Source organism: Myiozetetes cayanensis, unplaced genomic scaffold (assembly GCF_022539395.1).
Source record: "Myiozetetes cayanensis isolate MyiCay16 unplaced genomic scaffold, myiCay2020 scf34, whole genome shotgun sequence".
Taxonomy (NCBI): Eukaryota; Metazoa; Chordata; class Aves; order Passeriformes; family Tyrannidae; genus Myiozetetes; species Myiozetetes cayanensis.
Genome location: NW_026087566.1, coordinates 2058611 through 2080572, shown reverse-complemented (window position 1 = coordinate 2080572; position 21962 = coordinate 2058611). Strand labels below are relative to the sequence as shown.

The following is a 21962-nucleotide window of genomic DNA, read 5'->3' as shown; positions in this document are numbered from 1 at the left end:
TGTCTGATTTATCAGAGGTGAGCTGAGCGGGGAGGAATTCAAACACCTCATCAGGAAACTTGGAACGAGCATCTCTCCTTGTCTTCTTGCAGCTACTCCTAACAAGCAACCCCAGTCCAAACTCAGGGAATCACACCCTGGGAAAAGAGCAGACAAGGAAAGTGTCCCAGCTCGGAGTCACTGGAGAATCTGATCACTCATGGAAACAGAGCCGTGGTGTGACAGGGGTGACCCAGTCAGATCTGCAGGAAATGAACAGGCTGCACCCATTTTCAGCTGTTATCATCACAGAAAACATCCAGGAAAAGCATCATTTCATGGCAGCAGTGGAGCATCTCTGCATCTCCTCACCACGTACTTTGGGTGAGGTTTCGCTCAAAGGTACAGAAAGAGGGACAAGAGTGGAGGAACGAGGGGGCTCATAAATGTCCCACCTCCTATTCCACGATGAAAAAAGAGCTGGCCACGTTTGTTTTCAGCTTTCCAACCCCTCACGAGCTCCTGCAAAAAATAATCCCCTGTGTGTGTCTTGAGACAAAATCCTGGGGCAGTAAAATAAAACCTGGCATCCTTCTTTCCACGTCTCAGTGCTTCTCCTGGTTACCTTCTTCATTTTTAGGACAACTTCTCCCACTTTAAGGAACTGTAATTGCTTTGAAAGAGCAAAGAATGCTGGAGTAGCAATTGCAGCCTCCCCGACGCTGGTGGGAATAAATCCTCGGTGAATGCGGCTTCAAAAAAGCACCCTGTGCCCTCTTCCCCTTTCAACTCGCTAAAATAAGACTTAAGAGGAAATCTGCCAAGACACCAAAGAATAAGGCCACCTGTTCTGCTAAGAGAACCAAAGGAAGCAACAATAACCCCTCAGCAAAAGCACAAAGAGAAAGGTTTTTAAAGCTGCACCGCAATCCCAGCGAGCCAGGAACGCTTCTCAAGGACTTAACGCCCCGTGACGTGGCCTCCTGTCCCTGGGAACGAGAGATTTCTGAGCTGCCCGGTCTCCTCATGCACAAAAAAAGAGCAGCATGACCTGTAGAGGTCCTGACAGAGGCAATAAAAAAAATTCTTGTTAAGAATAATTTTTAAAAGTAATAAAAATTAAACGTTGTGGCTGCTCCTGGATCCCTGGAAGTGTCCAAGGCCAGGCTGGACGGAGCTTGGAGCTCCGTGGGTTTAGTGGGAGGTGTCCCTGCCCGTGGTAGGGGGTGGAATGGGCTGGGCTTCCAGGTCTCTTCCAACCCAAACCATGCTGTGATTTTATGATTCTATTTTTAGCACTCTTTGCCCGTGCTGTGCTCCCAGGGCTGTGTTTAACCCTGCAGACAATGCAGATATTTAACATTACAGACAATGCAGAGAGCAAACAGCTCTCAGACCTGAGTAAAAACCACCTAAAAGAAAGTTTGAGGCTTAACTGCCAGGTTAGTTCATGTTTGTGTAGTGTTTTCAAGATGAAAACACTCCATTGCTAAGCGTTATCATCGAGTCTAAGGAGAGCAGACTTGGCTCTAGGAGAGATACTAGAATTACATACACACAAATTAAAACATTTGGAGCCTTTCCAGAGCAGATCGTTCCGAATTTGTCTTTCTGCCTGTCAGTGCACAGCTCCCCAAATGTCTGCCTTTTTGGGGACATGGGACAGAAATCCACACAGGCAAGGTCCTAGAAGTAAATAATATCAACACCTAGTCCTGCATGGTAGATGATTATCCTTAAAACAAGAAAAAAAAAAAAAGCAGCTTCATTTTTGTCCCGGGACACCCACAGAGCTTGTGAAGTCCTAACTTTATGGCCTTCCACGAGAAACTTCAGTGAGAGAGAAGCTCGAAAAGGTTCAACCAAATTATTATATATAAACATTCGGTATTTGTATAAATATTTACGTGTAGTTAAGCTCCAAAACGAGGCTCGGGCAAGAGGCAAAGAAGCTTCCAAGCTCCCACAAAAAGCATCATGGAAAGCCACAGCAAGTGGCTTCAACTAAACACCCAAGGCCAGGTCTCACTCCCTGTACCTGAAAAAGCCTCCAAAATATTGTGCAGGGACTGGAACAGAGTTTAGTCTCTGATTCAAGTTTATTTTCCTCTTGCAGTACACTGAGTACTCACATATCAAAAGCCTTGACAAAATTCCTAAGGCTTCACGTTTTTCTTGCTCCTAATGAAAAACAGCCTGGCTGGAGTTGTGAATATTGTCCTTGTTACTGGGATTTCCAAGTCCTGGGATAAGGGATCGCTGCTCCTGGTGCCTGCAAGTCAGACTAACCCTCTGGAGCATCCAGAGCCTGGGCTGAGCCAGCTCTTCAGGCTCCAGGGCAGAGAAAATCCAGGAGAGAAAAAGATCTTCAAGAGAAAACTTCTTACTGAACATCAACAGAGTCTGCCTTAACTTCAGTCCTGGTCCAGCAGGGAGGGAAGTTAATCAACAGAAGCTGAGCAGTTTTCTGGGAATAAGAGCTCAAAATCCACCATTAGGATTTATTTCTCCGTGCCAGGAGGACAAGAAGCTGCTGTGTGCAAAGTGCCCAGTGGTTTTATGCATTAATCTGTTCACGAGAACGATTATATTTAACAGCAGGAACCAGCAGTGTCTGCACATCCCTTTGCCAACTTTCACCCTGGAAGTTCCACCGCTCAGGTTGGAGCCTTGGACTGCTCTGAGGTCACAAACTGCAAGTTGCAAGGGTTACTGAGATGTTAAACACTGATTTTCTGGGCAAGGTGTGTGCACTGGTGAAGAATAAAACAGCTTTTATCCATTTCCACGTGCAAGGCAGACGTAACAGTCTGAGCATCCAAGTGCTCACCACACCACTTAAGCATCATTCTCTAACAAAACAGCTTCACTACAGACTCCTTGGTATTTGAGAGGGGAAGAGCTGTGAAGTAAGAATGCAGATAGCACAGAGTCTCTTCTCCCATATGGATCCTGAGCTGTCTAATAAGGAAATTAAAAATTACCCATTAAAGCTTTCAGAGAAACTGGAACAGAAGCAGCTCCCAACACTGCTGGGGAGAGGTGAACATACAGCTTTAGGATATTTGGCAAGACAAGAGCAGGAAATAAAAGCAATTTATTTCAAGGAATGATCACAAGCACTTGAAGTAAGAAATCATCTCCCCTCAACGGCAGCATCCCAGTCACGTGCTTCCTGCAGGAGACAAATTCCCGCTGGATGCACGAGCACACTCTCCCAGAAATTATGTGGTGGTTTAAATTCAACATGTCCAGGAGATTTAAGACTCAGTCAAGAGGTTTTCCTAAAGGAAAAAAAGAAAAACCATGGAGTTCATGACACCCTCAGGAAGAAGCAGCAGTTATTTGGAGTTCCACGTGGCCACCAGAGGGTCAGAGCAGCACCGGGACAGGATCGCTGATGGTTTACTAAATCTTCTCTCTCTGCTGTTCTTATCCAAAAGGATTCCAGCCCAAGGTGGGGAGGAAGCCAACACCTGATCAAACAGCTCATTAACACACACCTCCCCCTTCCTCCAAAGGTTTTTATTTCTAATGTAAGCTCAGAGAAGGGTCTTTGGGTACATTCAGCTCTGCTGTTGTGCAGCCCATGTGAAACCTCTCACTGCTGAAAAAACAACACCTCCAAAGGCAAAACCTGACAAAGAATTCCATAAATGAACCAAAGCTGTTTCAGTGACCAAGTGGCTTGAGAATGAGGTCAGTGGGAGCACAATTAGGGGAGTGCAAACAAAGGAAATCCCAGTACTGGGATTTACAGGGTTTGACACCACAAGGGTGTTCGCATCAAGCATCGTGTGCCTTCAGCACCTCTCCCTAAGTTAGACCAGGGTTGGATGCAGAAGAGAAAGGATGGAGTGAAAAGGAGCTTAATCTGTGCTGGGAGTTCTCAGGAGGTTTGGGAATTCTCAGGGAGGGGTTTGTTAAAATAAATGCCCTGCTGTTGAACTCCAGCAGCCCAACACACCACGTACTTCTGGGCTCCACAGTAAAGCTCCTCTTGAGAAAGGGAGGTAGATGGAGAGGACACAAATCACCTCAGAGAAACTCAACTGCTAGAAAGGGAGATGTTTTCATACATCTTCCAAGAATTCTGTCCCCAAGGACCTGTAACAAAAACCACTTCACAAAAAAAAACTTCACAAAAACCACTCGACTGCCACTGACAAAGTCCACGCACAGCACACTCCTGGTCTTTCCCAGCTACCAACTGCACCCAGATCCAGAGAATTCCAGGAAAGGAAAGGGGAAATCACCAAGTTCAGCTGAACACTCTCCAGAAAATACCACCTGTACCACAGTTTTATTAACTCCAGTTCTGACAGGTAGCATTCCTTGCATCAAGGTATTTGCTTTTATCTCCTAGGAATTAAAGGGATGTCCAGCCTTCAAACGTCTTTATGCCCAAAATTGGAGCCCAGGTACTCGGCAGAAGTGGCATCTGAGACCAAGAATATGACTAAGTAGATGGATTTGGGGGTTTGCTGTACCTCTCCCAAAGGGATGGAGAAGAACTAGCAGTTCTCTCCCAAACATCAGAGCGGCAACAGAAAGAGAATTAAAAAAAAAAAAAAAAAGAAGAAATTTCAGCAGCAGAACATGTTACTCACTGGAACATATTTCAGTGAGTGCAAGGAAGAATTTCAGAGCTGCAGTCTAGATGATGTTCTTATTTTGAACAGCACACAACTTCAAAGCAGCGAGATCTGTTCTGCCACCGAGCAGCGCTGAACTTGGCCGGCTTCCCTCCTCCCTCCAACCAGCAACAAAGGAACACTGTTCCTCCCCAGCAGACAGCAAACACTGGCACATATTTTCAGGGAGACACCTGTTGGGATTAGAGGAGCTCCCAGAGGTGGCCACAGCGACCCAGTGAAGCCCAGAGTGACAGGAGGCCAAGGGAAGAGGAGGACGCCGGGATCGAGGCTCCGGGTGCCCACCACGATTCCTTTGGATCCAAAACGCCCTCCTGCTCTTTCTCAACCCGGTGGCAACAGCTCCAGAGACAGCACAGATGCTTTGTGTTCACCAGGGAAGAGCTGCAAGAGGATGTTTAGCCACATTCCACAGATAAAGTCTTACCTCCCAGAGCAGCACTTTCCCCTTATTTCTTCTCTGAGGCAAAAAAAACACAACACCAAAATGTTGCAAAACCCACTTGGGGCTTTTGGTCAAGGATTATCTACGCCTTTTTTTTTTTTTTTTTTAACTTCAAAAACAGATCTCTGCATGCAAACTATGCCAATTATTCCTGCTAAGGGACTGCAAAAGCCTCATTTTTGAAGATCTTGGGAAATAGGCAATGCTGGTAACAACTGCAGACTGAAACACAGAACATAACACAGGCAATCTATCCTATATTAAAAGTCCAACAGCAAACACCTTCACAATCTCCAGTTTAGAAGGTGAAAAAAAGGGGAGAATAAAACCCCACAGGAGCTAAAAAGCAGCAGTTCCTGGTTTTGAGCAAAGCTTCCCTGCCCAGACTGACACAGGAGGATCCTGACTGACCTTCACGAGGCAGCAAAGAACTCGTGATTTACGTCCTTGGATGCACAACCAGAACCTACAACAACAAAGAATTCCATCTGATCTTATAAACAAAGTCCTGGGCAAACTGGTAACCGAACTCAAGTTCGGGTTATTAAGAACAAATTAATTTGCAACCCCTTAATTCCATTTGAAGGCTGACTAAGCCAAGCTTACAGGTTTTTTTTTCTTATTGACAGGCCTCATCTTTAAAAGCTCCTTAACTTAACAGCTCTCTGCCTCTGGCACAGCAAGTTAGAACACTAAGATAACACACTGGTGGTGCAGGAGGCAGAAACGAGGCACCAAGCAACAAGAATTTCCCCATGGTTAAGTACTTTGCATCCTGTTACCCACACAAAGTCACAGCAAGTCGCAGCAGAGATGTTTGTTAAACCTCACCTTTCAAAATTTAGAACAACCTCTAACCAACAATAAGTGAGCCCAACCACAGAGAGCAGATCTTCCTGCTTAGTTCTTATTGTTTTCTTTTAAAGCACACAGGAGGGGTTGCAGGAACAGAGTTATGTGGCCCACACCAAAATCTCTGGGTAATAAAACTACTGGCACACAGAGAAAAGAGCGAGACTGAGTTTGGGCAGGTTTAGATCAGATATTAGGAAGAAATTCTGATTTCTTATGAGGGTGGGGAGGCCCTGGCACAGGTTGCCCAGAGAAGCTGTGGCTGCCTCTGGATCTCTGGAAGTGTCCAAAGCCAGGTTGGATAAACTTGGAGCAACCTGGGCTGGTGGAAGGTCTCCCTGCCCATGGCAGAGGGTGGGACTGGATGGCCTTTAAAGTCCCTTCCAACCCAAACTATTCTGTCATTCCAAGAAATAAAACAGGTGGCATTTCTGGTAACTCAGCTGTACTATGAGAAACCTGTCACACACCTCAAGATTCCACATTCAAACTCCCAAAACACGCTTGCTTTTACACTTAGTGACCTCAACCTCACCTCCTGCTCGTCCTAAACCCTGCTTTAATAAAATTATACTGAGACTCTATCAAAAAAAGAGACTTCAGCATTCCTCCTCACAGCCAACAAACTTTAACCAGAGCTGTAACCACAGAGATGAGAGCAAGAACCTCAAACTGCTGGATCTGAGCAAACACACAGAGACTTCTTTTCAAGAAGCACGTTGTGCCCCCACGCACGCAGGGTGTGCACACACCCCCTCCAAAACGCTTCCAAACCTCCCTGTAAATTCACATTCACAATTCACCGTGGCTCAAAACACACAAACAGCTAAAAAAAGGACTGCACAGCACACGGGAAAGGGAAAACAAACCCGTTTTTACTTCCCAACAGCCGGGTTCAGCTGCTGCCTGGGAAATGCAGCAGCAATTGCAGTTGTATTTCTGTGACTCGGGGTTCCTGCAGCCTGATCCTGATCCCACTCCTACCTGAGCTATCCCACAGCACATCCCAGCTTTCTGCTGGGCTGTTACGTGGCCACAGGCCTTCGACTCCTAAGTGTGTGGTGATGAACACGACCCTGCACAGGAGCAGAACGCTGCTGATCCCTCATAAAAGAGCTCCCCAGAACGCCGTATTAATTTCATCTCATTTAGGTACAGAAAGATTGGGTGTTTCCTCCTGCAAGGGAGAGATGCTTTTCTACTGTGTCGAGGCAGAGAGCAAGAAATCAAACTAATGAGTTCCCAGCCCCATTGCTGGGTTCACACAGACTGAAAATTCCCTCCTAGGAAAGAAGAAACCGCCGTCTCGAGCAATTAAGCAGCATTTTCTATTCACACAAGTACATCCTCCTTGGGTGTCACTAAACACTGCACTGATTCCAAGCAACTCAGCTGCTCTTAATAAAAAAAAAAAAAAAATTAAAAAAATAAATCCTCTTTCTTGCTGGCAAGGTGAATTACTGGAAGGCTCTTTCCCTTGTCAAGGACAATGCGGGTTTGCATCGAGCAGACGTGGCAGGTTTGCCACTGCTACACACGGCCCCTCCCTGTTGGAAGTGCAAACAGGGGAGTTCCTGACCCACAACACCAGCAGAGAGGAGCTGGGTGAGCAGAGGGAGCAACCACAAAGCTGGAGAAGTCGACCCCCAACTCTGCACGGGCTGCAGAGGGGACAGAGAGCCCCCAGGAAAACGTTCCCGTCACCCCCTTCCTTTCAGCTCTTCCCCCTCCCTAAATAAACAGCCCCATGAGGTGTCTCTGTAAATTAATAACCCCAGAGTTTGGACAGGCTCAGGAACCCAAGAGCAGCAGCTGCACGAGGTTTGTGCCACGGTCAGAGCTTTGGGGGACTCGGTCCTTGGTGGGCAGGAGCCGGCACTGCAACAGGATCGACGATCCCGAACACCAGAGCCAGCTGATGAATCCCAGAATGGTTTGCATGGGCAAGGACCTTCAAAATCATCTTGTTCCAACGCCCTTCCATGGGCAGGGACACCTTCCACTAGCCCAGATGGCTCCAAGCCCTGTCCAACCTGGCCTTGGACACTCCCAGAGATGGGGCAGCCACAGCTTCTCTGGGCAACCTGTGCCAGGGCCTGCCCACCCTCCCAGGGAGGAATTTCTTCCTGATATCCACCCTAAATCTTTCCTCTGTTAGTTTAAAATAACTCTGACCTGGTCTTGAATATTTGCACCCCTTCTTTCTGCTCCCCCTCCCCCCAAAAAAACAACTGAGACTTCAGCCTAGCAAGAGAAATATAAATTAATGCATCAAACTCCCTCCTGGATGAAAGCCAACACTTATCCCAGATATCCAGCTCTGAGTCCACAAAGGAGGAAAGGGAGATGCTCCTCTGCAAGGCCTACAGAGGATCAGAAAGTTCAGGGTAAAAGTTGGAAAGAGATGCCAAGGGAACAAGAATCGGCGAGAAAACACCAAGAACTGAATTTATTTTAGGATAAAAAGAGGTGGTTACATCTTAACTGTATCGGTAAGGAAAAGAATCATTACCCTCCCATTTCACCTGAATTTCCCAGAGCCAAATCAAAGCCCCCTATTTGTCCCAATCCCATCCCTCCAAAAGTGGCTCATGTCACACACACACACCACACACACTCCTGGCTGCTCCAAGAGAAATTTATTTTTCTTGGACAGATTTCCCCCAGCCCTTTCAACGAGGTTCAGCCAAGACACACTCTCTGCTCCAGGACTTTTCACAAGGACTAGATAATGTTTGCTTCGTGCCAAGACACCAGGCAGGAGACAGAATAAAAGTATCTGCAGAGAAAACCAGGCCACTTTCCACCTTCTGAGCAAACTCCCCTGCAGTTCAAGCGCCACTTTTTGGAAGGATCTCATGCTCAGGTTAATTTTATTTTCATTTCATTTTGCAACAAATACCCAGCCACGTAATAAAGAGCTGGAGAGGGGGAAAAAAAGAGGAATATTGGGTTGTTTCTTTAATTTGGACCCCTTGCAATCAACAGCACTGGGCTTTGATTGGCAAGAATGGATTCTTCTGGAAGGTGGGATATTTTTAGAAGATGTTTTGATTGGCAGCATTGAGACACCTCATCCAAGAGGCAGAGCTTCCACCGTTAGCCCAACTCTCCTCAGCCTCTCAAAATATCATGGCATCAAGCTCAGGAGGAGTATTTTTTAATTTAAGATGTGTTCAGGAGGGTTTTCCTGTTGTTTTAGAGGAGAAGGAGTGGGAGGGAAGGGAGCATTACTCACCCTGCAGTCACCACTTTCCAGGAGTTGGGCTTTTCTAGACAAGCAAACACCGGGTTTTTATCTATTTCTATTTTATAACAATTTTTTATTTACAAGCAGCAACAAAGCACGTCACATTCCCGTGCCTAAAACCCACCAACCCAAGGTCTGGGGCATGAAAACACAACAAATGGGATCATTCTCCTATCCCAGTGAGTCACACCAGGCAGAGCTGGAGATTTTGCTGCTTTGGGACCTTCCCCTGCCTCGTGCCAATTTTATTTGCACGTGTCAGAAGAGAGCCTGGAACACATGGGAGGTTTGCAAAAAAAAAAGCAAAACTTTGAAGCCAAGAGTTTCACAACAAAAGCGAAACACAAAAGTAATTGTACCAGCAACAAAGAGCCCAGCCCTTCCCAGCCTCAGAGGAGGGGCCAAGGGGGCTCAGCAGCCAAATTATTACACATTTGCACCTCCCCAGACCTCGAGGATTCCCAGCTTTGGAAGAGAGATGATAAGTTTGTGTTTTTTTCATTAGAGGAGCTGGAACAAGAATTAGAATTATAAGGCAGCCTTTGTAGCTCAGCACTGTCAGCTCGCTGGAAGGGGTACTAAAGAGGGTGGGATGTTTTAATCTGAATTAAAAAAAAAACAAAAAAAAAATTGGTACAAAGGGAAAACGTCCCCCTGAAATTATTGTCCAATTTCCTGCATTAAATGCCAGGATTTTAAAAGTGATGTTCCCCAGCCTGCCCCACGGCATTCTGAGCCAACAGCACAACCAGACAATCCCAAATTCTCAGAGAAACCTCCTTCATCTCACCAAACATCAGCCAAATAAATAAATAAAACCAAGATGCTTTCGGACAAGTTACTCTCAGAAATGAAGTGAAAGCCAGCAGAGCTCCATTACTTCAATTAATACTCCTGTTTGTACCAGGTCAGCAGTTCCCAAGGGCAACGAGGACAGGAGCACACACATCTCACTATTCCTCATCTGAAAAAATCCATGAGCATCCAATTCATTTTTAAAACTCCAGCTGATCTCTGTAAGACCAGAAAGTTAAAAAAAAAAAAAAAAAAAGAAGGAAAAAATGGAGAAAAGGATTTTGGTTTAAAATATCACAGAAAAAAAAGGACCTTGAAGATCGTCAGCCTTGGGTTGGAAGGGGCCTTAATGATCACCCAGTTCTACCCCCTGCCATGGGTAGGGACACCTTCCACTAGCCCAGGTTGATCCAAACCCTGTCCAAAATGGCCTTGGACACTTCCAGGGATGAAGAATCCACAACCTCTCAGAGTATGAAAGTTTTCTCCCTAACAGGCCTAATAAATTTGTGGTTTTTTACAGCAAGCCCAGAACAGGAAGCTCACCTTGTGTACTAGTTTGACTGGCTGAAAAATTCAAACACCTACATCAGAGAGGAAGGGGAAAAAAAAAAAACAAAACAAAACACAACAAAAAAATCCTACTAGAAAGCTCCAAAAGGAGGAGGGGAAAAAAAGTTTCAATTATCTAAGGCAAAGACTGAAAGTAGCCAAGTGCTCGGCATGCAGATGGTTGTTAACAAGCAGACAAGAAGTAGATGAAAGGGATTTTCAGGAATGCCACAACATCAGAGGGAAACAATAAAGGGAGGATTCCTCCAGCAGATTCTCCCAGTTACAGACCCTCATTAGCAGGGACCACCTCGTTAGAGCCACGAGGGGCTGCAGAGTTCCCTCCCCGCTGGAGTCCTGCGCTCACTGCTCGCTCCAGGAGGATGGAAAGAGGAAGGAAGGAAGGAAGGAAAGTGGGTGCAAGACAATTAGAGCTGCCGTGCCCCCCCCTCCACCCCAGCCATCAACACAAGCAGTGGGCACAGCTTGGTCCAGAAGGAATTCCCAAGGGATATAAAGCAGAGAGGCAAACAGTCATCTACTGCCCCTGGGGGAGAGGGAGAGAGCAAAGGGGACAGAAGTGCTGGGTGTAAGCAGGAGAAAGTTCATAAGCACACTGAAAATTCAAGTTGAGAGATGGTGCCCAGCGATATAAGTGATGTGAGGTTGTGCCAGGGCAGGCTCAGGGTGGATCTCAGGGAAAGGTTCTTCCCCCAGAGGGTGGTTGGCACTGAACAGGCTCCCCAGGGCAGTGGGCACAGCCCCAAGGCTGCCAGAGCTCCAGGAGGGTTTGGACAACGCTCTGAGGGACAGGGGGGGATTGTTGGGGTGTCCTGGGCAGGGCCAAGAGTTGGGACTCGAAGATCCTTGTGGGTTCCTTCCAACTGAGGAGATCCCATGATCATGTTCTCTTGTTCTTCACAAAGCCACAGAAAGGCTGAATGGAGTCATTTTCCCTTTAATTCATCAGAGAGGAGCACCTCGTCCTGGTACATAAATTCACTTGCTCAAGCACAAGAAAACATCTGTGCAATAATCAACTCAATTTGCAGAGCAGTTAATCTGATCAGGGCTTACCTGTACCCAGCCTGGAAGGAGTTTGGTTTCAGGAGTTTTAACATAACCAAAGCAGGGCTGGTACTGAGAGCAAAAGAAGGGGGGGATTTAAAAAAAAAAAAGGTAGAGCTGTGCCATGACAACTAGGAGGGGTTATGAAAGCTCTCTATCCTCAGAGGATACTATTTTGAAAATAAATACTACCTCCACAGTTGTATTAAAAAGGCCTGGCCATGACTACACCAGGAGAGGTGATGCAGAGGGGGAGGAGGGGCAGGTCTGCCGAGGCAGAGATTCACACAAAAGAGGGAAGGAGCACAGAACTGCTGTAACTGGAGACAGATGTAATTTCACCCCGTTAGTAAGAACTCAAAGAGCAGCTCGTGTTCACAGGAGAAAAAAAAAAAAAAAGCAGGAGAAAAAGAAAAACCAGCAAGTTACACACTTCATAAACCGAGCTAAGATCTAACACACAACAGCATGTCAATTAAAGGCTTCAGGTAAGGCTTTTCTGCAAGTATCACTCATTAAAAATAGGTTTAAATAACTAAGAGTTAAGCTGGTTTTGGGCTTCCTGCCCATTTCCAGAGGCAGGGAGAGGGGGATGGTAGGGGGGAGTGAGTGAGAGCTGAATATGGAAAGCTGTCTTTAGGCACAATATGAATCATCACACTGAGGAATCTTCTTTAAGTGGCTGGCTACTACTCAAACAGATTTATTTTATTTAAAATGGGAAGGTTTTGACCAATATATGCACAACAAACCTTGAAGAAGTCATTAGGTGACACTCAGCTGTGTCTATTACAATGAGAAATGCTCGAAAATTAATCTGTATCAATTTAATCCGCCCTGACACAGGAGAATTGGTTAATGCCTTGAGAGATTTCCTAATGTGGTTGGTTTCTTCACATTATTTTCTGCTGTCTCAGTATAAACAGCACCTTGCCTTTGACTTTGAGAAATCCCTGCTAATGGCAGGAGAGCTCCCTCCAACATGGAAGGAGCAGGGAGAGAATCATTTTCTTGTTTTTAGTCCGAGACACTAAAAAGCCACCACCACAAAATGTTGCATACATGGAGCAAGAGCCCTGCAAGTGTTCTGCATTCAAAATGCAGATCCACAGAAGGCTGATTGTCTCTTCTTTTTTTTTTTTTTGAAATAGCCAGCACTGGAATAGCAGAAGTCACATGGAGAAGGGTTCCAATTCACACGAAAATGGGCAGATTGAGCTGCTGCAGTTTTTATTCATGCGACTGTCCCAGCCCAGGAATAGCAGTGGCTGCTGAACAGAAATAATCTCCCCCTGGCCACTGGGATGTGGGATCCCAGCAGAGGGGAAAAAAGCCACCAGGAACACGGAGAGCCACCACCTCTCCACATCAAACCACAGGGACCACGAGCTGGGACCACGGGAAATGATTTTTGTCGGAGCAGAGCCAAGATCAGGGAGCACCCAAAGCACCTTCAAAGCCACCTGTCCTGCCCCTTGGCTCAGCTCTGCCCTCTGGATCAGGCACACTCCTGCTCTGGGGGTGGACACAGAGGGATGGGCTCTGTTTTCCAGCTTCTCCCCAGGGTTCAGGGGAGTCCACAAGGCACACAGAGCACAGGAACCTCCTGCTCACTCACACCACTCACTGTGGGGATGGCAGCACACTGGGCTTTGGCTGCCTGGAATGCACAATCCCCCCAAAAAATCCCTGAGTTTATGATTTGATAGCTCCTCCTGCAACCCAGTGAGAAGCAACTTCCAGAGGCACACACATTCCTGGAAGGGGAGCTGCTCATCACTCAGTGCCAGCACAGAGTGCAGGGAGAAGGAGGAGCAGGAAAACAACATCCCAAGGCCCAGGGATGAGCCTGGACTGGCAGCCACTGCTGCAGGAAAAAAAAAGGGCCCTCTCCAGAGGGAAATGGGCAGAAGAAACGTGTTAACTACCAGTCAGGGTCTGAGAAGCAGCCAGAGGACAAGGGCAGGGCAGAACAGGCTGTCGCTACTCCCAAGCTTGGGAATTACGGCAGGGAAAAAATCAGAGCACGGCCTTGCAGAGCCAGCATGGAACTGTCTGAACCCTCCAGCCATCCATGGGCTGCATCCAGAGGGCACAGGACCCTCCCCACCCTCCAGCCATCCATGGGCTGCATCCAGAGGGCACAGGACCCTCCACTCCTTCCAGCCATCCATGGGCTCCATCCAGAGGGCACAGGACCCTCCCCACCCTCCAGCCATCCACGGGCTCCATGCAGAGGGCACTGCCCATGGCAGGAACCAGCTCATATTTAATCCACACCCACATATTTAATATATCAAACATCCCTCTCTAAACCCCTTTTTCTCCCAAGAAACCTTTCTGGGTTTTTTTCTTGTGATTTAGGTCTACTGCATCTACACAAAGCCCCTTTGGTTCTCTCTCAAGAGCAGATTGAATTTGCTAATGCAAGGCAACATCACCAGGCCTGAAACAGCCCGAGCTCAGCGCTGGGCATTAAAGTGGGAGCCACCAGGGAATTCAGGAATTGCAGATTGCCTGTAGAGCCTGTGAGCTGGCTCCTAAATGAAGACATCCAATTTTATCTCAGCTAAGCTCAGAGCCCCCCATGAACGCCAACAGGGCAGCAGCTCCAAAGCTTTAACTAAATATTAAGAAGGAGATGAGCTCCAACTGCCCATGGGCTGGGATGAGAAGCACTTCAGAGATGGAATATTTGTTACCTGGACCTGGAGAATATTCCCAAAGCTTCACCTGTGGCAGCAGAAAGGAAATACTGTGGTAAATAATTCCCAGGATGACTGGAGCTCTTTTTCTCCTGGCCAAGAGCAGTTCAATCCACAGACGGCTGCTCGCTCTGGGCACTGCATCAAATCCCTTCCCTCTGCCTCACATCAGGCTCACTTCCCTCCCCCACTCCCCCCATTCACACTGCCTGCCATTAATATTTTAAAGTCCTCCCTTAGACAAATAAAATTCCTGCAACATTTCTTACAACATCGTTATGTGTTACTATGGAAACCTGTCAAAGTGTCACAAAAGCCTCGAGCTCTGCCTGCAGGAGGAGGACCCTGATCCTCCTTAGTTCTCTATTTGGGTAATTTGATGATCAAATGTTTTGAGCCCAATATAAATAAGAGGTCACTATTATTATCGTGGGAGGTGGGGTTTATTTTCTGCATGGTTTTAAATGACTGAATATTTCGTTCAGCCAGCAGCCAAATGAAGTCGTTTTTTCACAAACTCAGCCTGTCAGGAGGCACTTTTTAAGCAGTGAAATGATGTTTAAAACTCGCTGAAACTCAGTGCTGGCTGAGGAGACACCTGAAACTGCAGGGAATCTGTGTCAAAGCTACCCCTCTGCTCTCACTCCTCTGACTGCTCCACTGCAAAAGTGGGAGAGAACTCAAAAGCAGAGTGGGCAGCAGGGCAAGGGGGGATTCTGCCCCTCTGCTCAGGTGAGACCCCCCCTGCAGAGCTGCTCCAGCTCTGGATTCCCAGCACAGCAAGGACATGGAGATGCTGGAGAGAGTCCATGGGCAGAGGGATGGGGCAGCTCTGCTGGGAGGAAAGGCTGGGAGAGCTGGGATTGTTAAACCTGGGGAAGAGAAGGCTTTGGGGTGACCTGATTGTGACCTTCCAGGACCTGAAGGAGCTACAAGAAACATGGAGAGAGAATATTTACAAGGGATGGAGTGATGGGACAAGGGGAATGGCTTCATACTGCCAGAAAGTAGGTTTAGATTAGAGATTAGGAAAAAATTCTTCCCTGTGAAGGTGATGAGGCCCTGGCACAGGTTGCCCAGAGAAGCTGTGGCTGCCCCTGCATCCCTGGAAGTGCCCAAGGCCAGGTTGGATGGGGCTTGGAGCAACCTGGGCTGGTGGAAGGTGGTCCTGCCCATGGCAGGGGGTGGAACTGGATGAGCTTTAAGGTCCCTTCCCACCCAAACCATTCTGTGACTCTGTGAATGTATTTTACAGTCAGGATGCACGGATTTAAGAGCCAAGTGAGCTCTGACTCTTTAAAATGGGCTGGGCCTCTTGGTGTGGAGGGAGCAGCCTGTGCTCATTCATAAGGCAGCACAAATTCACGTGCCTCCGAAGCAGGAGCCGTCACGGGATGTGCCAGCCCAGCTCTGCCACCACTATCACAGGGAACATCTCGTTTTGCAGCTGAGACATCGTGGTTGCTCAGGGAGCATCAGGGAGAAAAAAAAACAACCATCTGCCAAGGGGTTTACCCTCGGTAACCTGGCGGCTCACAACCAGCACAGGAGCTTTAAATACATCACCAGGTGACCTCCCCGCCACAGACAACGGCTGGGACAGGCAGGGCTGGGCACAGAGCTGAGGGCTGGGCTTTGGGGAGGGGCAGGAATCAGGGAAACCACCCTCAGCACCACCAATGTGCAGCAGAATTTCTCACACAGCCCGTCATCATAACTGAAGGTCTGGAGAGCGCAAGACTCTGACTGTCTGTCCCCTTTTAAATCCTCTCCCTCACTGAAGCATCATCCCCCCCTGACTGCTGATGCAATGCCATGAAATAGTAGGTTTACAGGAAAGTCCCAGGCACCACCAGCAAATCCTTAACTCGGAGTGCCCTGTGCCAGGTACCCTGCCCGTAAATAGCTCCCTGGGTGCCGAGGTCAGAGCTGGAGCAGGCATTCCAGAAAGTAACCCTAGCACAGGGAAGGTCAGAGGGGGGGTGAAAAGAAACGGGGAGGAAGGGAAAGAAAACGAAAAGGAAGAAAAAGAGCTGGATGTTACTTCAGCAAACCATTTCAGTGCTTTAAGTGAAAGCAAGTCTTTCCCAGTCAGAGCCACAACCAGAGCGAGGTGGGGAGCTGAACCACCCACAGCTGGCCCCAGAGATGTGAAGGACAACTGCAACAAACCCAATGGCAATTCACGTTCCTCTTTCCATTTCCCAGCTGAATTCCCAGTCAACACACAGGCCTTAACTCTTTTCTTTGGTTCTGAACTTCAAACCAAGTCAATATTTCAAGTTCTCTCCCACCTAAAGCGTTTTATCCGAGGACGGCCCAGCAAAGCCACCCATCTCTCCAAGCCTTTGAAACAAGACACTTGCAAAACGCCCCATATAGCCAGGGTGTGCCCAAAACACTCTCCGTGGAAAAATCTCTTGGGGCAGTGCCAGTTCAGCAAGGAAAACATTTTCCCCAGCTGGGAGTCTGGTGCTGCCGAGCCAGTGCAACCAGAACAGATCTGCTGGAGGAGAGAACAAAGGAAGGGTGGTGGTGGGGGAGGAAAGCCCATCTCACTGCAGAATGAAACCCCAAATCTTTCAGGAAGACACCTGGGAGTACCTTTGCAAGCTCTTCTTTAAGGAATTCCACGTTTGCCATTGCTGCTTCAGTTTTAAATCTCAGGCAGGCAGAAATTCTAATCTCAGCCACGCAGTAATTTTGGGGCTTGTGGCAGTATTAGCCACCAATAAAAACGCAGCTCTGGGCTGTGGCTGCCTCACAGACGCTGGTGTAACACAATATAAGTCTTTCCCCATCCCCCACGGTGGTAAATTAGACTCCAATACTGGAGATCAGCTCCAAACAGGGCCCCTTTCCCTCGCCCAAACACCAACTTTCCATTTCACAGGAGACAGGCAAGCACCACGTTGGCTTTTTAAAGCCACATTCACAAACTTCACCCAAAAAAATTGTTCTCTGCTGCTTCAGATGCTCTGACAGGCTTTTCTCCAATGAAAAGCAAAGTAAATATTTATACAACCCTATCCAAAGTGTCACCCACAAGTCCTAAAAAAAATCTGACCTGCAGCCTGCTCTTCCTTGCTGCCCCACTGGGTAAGGGCTGCAGAGACAAAGAGCAGTTTATTGGCAGTGCCAGACACCAAATCATTCCCAGTCCTCCACATTATCTTCCATCCCCCAACTCAAGAAAAAGAGGAAGAAGACGACCCACCTCCAGACAGAACAACCCAAATCCCTGCCAGAGCACAAAGGGCATCTCCCAGAGAGATGCTTTGTCTGCACCAACACCCCCCACACCAAATTCAAATGTTTGCTTGAACCACAGCACCCAAACCCAACGTGTCACTCCTTGCACCAGTGACCCCACACGGAGTGAGGGTTCACAGAATCCCAGACTGCTGAAGGCACTTCAAAGAGCCCCCTGTGTCTGTAAAAGGTGTGCTGTGACCAGCACCTCTTGGAGAAATATTCTCATTTGTCCTCCTTTCTTACGAGCAAGAGGCACTTGGAGTGTCCTACTTTACTCCCCACACCTGATTAAGCATTTCTGAACAATGAACTGCTCTATTGTTCTGCTTTCAAATGCAAAGCAAGAGCACTTCAGGATTCGTCCCTCTCCCTCTTCCCAACTGAAAGAGGTTTAAGGGACATCTCTCCTGACCCACACGTGGATTTACAGCAACTCAGGTACAGCACATGCCAGTTTTCATAAATAAGCTGAAAAACAGAGTTAAGCACTGTGCTGGCATCAGCACCTGCAAGCAAAGATAGAAGTAAACAAGAAAAACACCCCCCCAAAATATCAAGCAGGTAACTGAAAAAGTTCATAAAGAATAAGAGATAAACTGTTAGGATTGCTCTGCATAAAGCATTCAGTGAAATTGGGTTTTGACCAGCAGGAAAAGCTTCCTTAATCCTCACAGTGTGGGATTTGCCACCTGAATGACAGTCCCATGAAGTCACAGATTTGAGAAATGCTGTCTAATTGCCCTTGAGGTACAGGCTTTATTATCATCCTCTCGCTTGAATAACATAATCGAGGGAGGGGAAAAACAAAACCCAAACAGAATTTCTAAACCCCATTTCTCAGTCAGGTGATGCACCAGCCACAACCACCCCTCAAACCACCCCACCGTGCCAAGTGCCACGTGCATCCCTCTCCAACACAGGCCTCGGGCAAATTTTCCCAGCACAATCAGTGCTGGGAAAAGCACACTTCTCTGTGAGAAACCTTAATTACTCCTCCAAACCCAGCAACTCCGAAATCCCGGCAGCACAACGTGACGCAGCACGGGGAGGAGACAACACACGGGCTGTGTGTGAAATGATTCACTGCAACGCCAAAGCGCAGGAGGTGCTCGGATTTCCCACCAGTAAATGGGAATAATTAAAGCGCACGGGAATAATTAAAGGCATCGTGGCCATGGGCATCGGAACAACCACAGCTGGACGCTGTAGGTGCTGCCTGACCCCTTGGAAAAGGTCCTGTGGGAAGCCAGTTGGTCGCTAGGAACTTCAGCTCCCTCTCAGCAGCTTGGTGCAAACTGCCAACCAAACAGTGACTTGCCAGATAAGGAACCTGAGCTAAAAGATAAAGTCGCAGTCAAATATTTGGTTTCGCTGCCTTTTCAGAAAGTTTTTCCGTGGCACAGACTGAAGTTGAGGATTAGAGGCCAAATCAACTGCCTCTCACCAGCCCATGCCTATGCTGCTGTTCCACACAGGTAACTCATCAGCCAAAAATAACTGACAAATTCTGATGAAACTTGTCTACAGGCAAACTGGAGAAAACCAGAGAACCAACCAGCCTGAGAAAAGCAACTACTATAAAGATGCACCAGCCACATGAAACATTTCCTACTTGTATGTATTAGCACAGGGCCACAGAAACACCAGCACTCTCTCTGATGACTTGCTAAACCATCACTCGGCCACACCAGCCAGATTCCAGCCAGCACCCTCCAGCACTGGGAGGAATTCCATGCCCTGCTCCAAGCCACCTTCCACAAACAGCACTTCCTGATCCCACCACACTGACAGCAACACAGAATCAAGGAATGGGTTGGAAGGGACTTTAAAGCTCATCCAGTTCCACCCCCTGCCATGGGCAGGGACACCTCTCACTAGCCCAGGTTGCTCCAAGCCCCATCCAGCCTGGCCTTGGACACTTCCAGGGATCCAGGGGCAACCACAGCTTCTCTGGGCAACCTGTGCCAGGGCCTGCCCACTCCAAAGGGCCCTTCCAAAGTCACACAGGTTTCACAGTCACAGAACAGCTCCTGCTACACCCAGCCAAAGGAGTTGGGATTCTCCACAGGGGAGGCTCCAACCTGCCTCCCTCACCTCGGAGCAGAGGCAAAGCTGCCTCCTCCTGATCCTCACTCTGCACCACTCACCTCTGGAGTGGCATGAGGATCTGAGCTGTGAGGCAGAGCTGTGTGTTACCAACCAGAGAGCGGGTGAAGTGACACGTGGTGGTCCTGGACGGACACAAAGCCAAGGACAGCGCTGCCCAACCCTCCCTGCACACACCTGCCCTCCCCATGGGCTGCCTGAGAAGCAGCAGCACCTCGTTAAACCCAGCCCATGGCAGGCAGGGCTTCCCAAAGGTGGAACAAACACCTCCCTGCTTTGTTTATGCATTACACCACGGCCTGGTTGTGGCACCTGAGGGACAGCACCTTCCTGGGCAGCAGGTCTGGGAGTGCTTGAAAAGGACCTACCAGGTTCTGATACACCCCTAACGCTGCTGGGAAGATGGAATTCCTCAGGGAGATGCCGCTCCATAGCTGAGATCAGGCAGGTCAGAACAGCACAAACGCTTCAAAGTCTGTCCTTGACCAGATAACTGATTCTGGAATGCCACCACGCCAGAAAAACTCAAAGGTCAGCTCTTATCTAAGCATGATGTAAGCAGTCTTTGTTTCCTTTGCCTGCTCCTACTTGAATCCCAAAGGCAGTTGGTGACATGGCCCCTCAGTGGGCCAGGAAAACTGTTTGGAGCACAACTCTCACTGAAGGTCTAGAAGGAAGCAGCTTTTTTTAGGGGGAAGGCAGAGGCACCCAGAGGCAATACAGAGCCAGGGGGTGGTGCTTGTGGAATGAGAGAGAAGTTTACAGAATCTCAGAATAGTCAGGGGTGGAAGGGACCTCTGGAGGTTCATCCAGCCCAACCCAGGTTACACAGGAACACACCCGGGTGCTTTGGAACATCTCCATTTCACACTCAAGATGTTCCATCTCTCACTACCAAAATTAAAATAATCAGAATTCAAGTCTTCCTTCTACGAGGTAAATTCTACAAGCTGCAAAACCCAGCCCTCCTTGAGCAGCCTCTGCACTCACACCAATGGAACAACAAAGGCTCTGTACAATCAGCTGGCCCAGGGCGGCTTCCCAGTGGAAAAAACTCGGCTCTTCCCCTTCCTGCCTCTCGGCACTAGTGGAAAAGAAGGAGATTTAGATGCACTCAGAGGCTTTTACCAGCTCTTAAGGTTGACCTGAGTTTCTGACAAGCACCAACACGCGCTGAGCCTCAGCCGTGCCAGCGCTCCAATGTCACAGCACTCATCCAACAGGACAGTCAATGCTCGGGACTGCTAATTACTGAATACCCACAGGCACCAACTTTAAACGAGCTTTGGTGGGCCTGGCCTAGATGCCAGTGTGTGCTTCTGAACCCAGAGACAATGGAGGGATCAGGTTTTTTATGGGCTCTCAGATGTTTGGCTCTTTAAGGGTGCTGGGGATGGGGAAGGCAGGGCATGACTAAAGCACAGGGCGGAAGAGTCAGCAAAGAATTTCACGCATGGTGTCTCCCAATACCACACTTCCTCCTGGGATTAAGAGGAGGGGCAAAGAAATTTCACTTTGCTAGACAAGCACGTGAAGCCGTGAAAGCCACAAAGAGGGGGAATTCAATGTTATTTGGAACGGATTTTTAATCAGATGTCTCCTCCAATAGCCATTACAAGACTTATAAGCGCAATTTTGCTGCTGATGCCAACAGTAGGTTTGTGGGTGGTATAAATCAGGAATAAAGTTACTAAACTCCAGTTTCTAACAGCACAAGAACCCCCTTTATGTCCAGCCAGGAGGGATCACATGCTCAGCTACCAGCTCTGCACTGGGAGAAACCCGAACTCGTGGCCACATCTAAGGCTTCACGCGCAGAAATTCACCCTGTGCCACCACCCCGAAACACGATGTGACATTCAGGGGGAATTTAATAGCCCACAGCTGTAACATCTGGCTATCAGCACTCATCCACATGAGCTTGGAGGGTGCTGAAGTTACCAAGTGCCCACGCTGTTCGTATCCACCCTGTTCAGTAACATCTGCGTCACAGACCAGCCGTGGACACGGGGATCTGAATCCACCCGCTTATTTCTCCACCGAGATCTGCACAAGCCCAGAACGGAGCAGGGACGAGGAAAGTCCTGGTGAGTTATTTCCAGCCCTGCTGGGAAAAGCCATCAGCATTCCAACCAGGACCCCCAGTGCCTGCTGCAGGGAGCTTTTTGTCGACCGTAGCGATACTTCACAGGCCCAGGTCTCGGTTCAATAGGTCCATCAGGGTGGAAGAGACCATCTACTGATGCAAGCGAGATTTCACGCACACTCCACACAGAAGATGGCCTTTTGAGAGGTTTGTG

General features: G+C 48.2%; 1 protein-coding gene across 3 annotated transcripts in view; it reads right to left on the bottom strand.

Annotated features, from left to right (window-relative positions):
- Window positions 1–21962, bottom strand: part of KANSL1 (KAT8 regulatory NSL complex subunit 1) — an 83985-nt gene that overhangs the window by 42537 nt on the left and 19486 nt on the right. The window lies entirely within an intron of this gene.